This window comes from Budorcas taxicolor, chromosome 15 (assembly GCF_023091745.1).
Source record: "Budorcas taxicolor isolate Tak-1 chromosome 15, Takin1.1, whole genome shotgun sequence".
NCBI classification, from domain to species: Eukaryota; Metazoa; Chordata; class Mammalia; order Artiodactyla; family Bovidae; genus Budorcas; species Budorcas taxicolor.
This window is the reverse complement of record NC_068924.1, coordinates 77,585,207-77,587,252: the sequence shown is the minus strand read 5'-3', so window position 1 is coordinate 77,587,252 and position 2,046 is coordinate 77,585,207. Positions and strand designations below refer to the sequence as shown.

At 42.9% G+C, this 2,046-nt stretch overlaps 1 pseudogene; it reads left to right on the top strand.

The window, feature by feature from the left end:
- Positions 1 to 668: 668 nt before the first annotated feature.
- On the top strand, positions 669 to 1,690 carry LOC128059976 (olfactory receptor 1002-like; annotated as a pseudogene).
- Positions 1,691 to 2,046: the final 356 nt, after the last annotated feature.

The following is a 2,046-nucleotide window of genomic DNA, read 5'->3' as shown; positions in this document are numbered from 1 at the left end:
AATGGGCTGAAAAAAGAATGGAGTTTGATAAAGTAATCAGCATGTGCATTAATAATATGAGGAATATAGGGGTTTTGGAGAAGGCATCACAGAGTAGATACTGCTAAGGACTTTGAACTCTGTTCGAAAGCCAACCTCATTTGTCTGACCTTGCATTCCTTCTTAGACTTCAGAAGTTACCTTTTAGACAACACACTGACTCTTTTTCCCCCAGAATCTGAAGCAGTTAGCAAGCAAGTTATATTTCTTACAGCCTTTATCTAGGGTGAGAGTGAGAACTATCAGCCCGAATTCATTAAATGCACATGATACCTTATCTGTGAAACATGTCTTAAAATATCCTTGGTTCAAAGGCAGGGATTTTTAGAAATGTTATCTGGCACAGTTAGAGGAATTGCTTTAGATAATCTCCAAAAGCTACTTCTACACCTAAAAATCTGTTTTAATCAAGAAGAAACTGAGGTTTAGTGACTTAATATCATGCAAACAATAAGTGGATGATGACCACTCAGAGGCAGAAGTCAGGAGTGTTGTCTGTCGATCTACCCTGTAAATGTAAAAAAGAGAAAAGATTCATTCATGTTTAAAATGAGGAAACCCAATTATGAATGGACTCCAAAGAAAGATCTCTCTCATTCTCATTACAGATTAGATCAGAGAAATGGATTATGGAAAATGAAACTCTGGTGACTGAGTTTGTTTCCGTGGGCTTGACAAATCGCCTCCAGCTGCAGGTTGTTCTTTTTGTGATATTTCTCTTGGTCTATGTGGCCACTTTTCTGGGAAACGTCGGGATGACCACTCTCATTTGGATGGATTCTCAACTGCACAGCCCCGTGAACTTTTTTCTCAGCCCCTTGTCCTTTGTGGATGTCTATTCCTCTTCTGTCATTGGTCCCAAGATGTTAACTGACATCTTTGTGGAGAAAAAAATCCTCTCTTTCTTTGATTGTGCTGCCCAGATCTGTTTTTTTGGTCAGTGTGTAGTGACTGAGTGTTTCCTCCTGGCTTCTGTGGCATATGACTGGCCTATGGCCATCTGTAAGCCCCTATTTTACAGAGTCATTATATCTCAGTGAGTCTATGGGCAGCTGGTGGAAGCTCCTTATATCGAGGGCCTTATAAGCACCATGATCCACACAACTTTCACCTTTTGCCTGCCTTACTGTGGTCCAAAAATCATCAGTCCCTTCTTCTGTGACCTTCTTCCGGTTCTCTCCCTGGCATGTGCAGACACACGGGTCCATGAAGTTTTACTTTTCTCCTGGCTGGAGCTCCAGGAGTACTCAGTGGCCGGATCACCTTGGCCTCCTACATTTAGTTGTTGTCACTGTCCTGAGGTTCCGTCTGCTGACAGGAGGGGGAAGCTTTCTCCACCTGCTCTTCACACCTGACTACTGTCTCCATCCTTTATGGGGTACTCTTCTTCATCTATGTACGTCCAAGCTCCAGTTTCTCCTTGGATATTAATAAAGTGGTTTTTGTGTTCTACACAGCCCTGATCCCCATGTTGAACCCACTTATCTATAGCCTGAGAAACAGGGAAGTGAAAGAATCATTCAGAAGGACATATGAAAGGAAGAAGTTTCTTATGGGTAAATTAACTGGAACACCATTTATACTACAGATCGAGAGTAATCAGTATGCAAGACATAACCACGTGGGCTGGGTATGCTGCTGCTGCTGCTAATTCACTTCAGTCGTGTCCGACTCTGTGCTACCCCATAGGCGGCAGCCTACCAGGCTGCCCTGTCCCTGGGATTCTCCAGGCAAGAACACTGGAGAGGGTTGCCATTTCCTTCTCCAATGCATGAAAGTGAAAAGCGAAAGTGAAGTCACTTAGTCGTGTCCGACTCCTAGCGACCCCAAGGAGTGCAGCCTACCAGGCTCCTCCATCCATGAGATTTTCCAGGCAAGAGTACTGGATCTTTATTTTATGTTGAGATTTTGGGTCATTGACAAGTCATACAATGTCTTGGGTTATAATTTTCTCACTTTGTTTTTCTCATTTCTGATTCAGTAGGGATGGATTTTAGAACTTTAAAC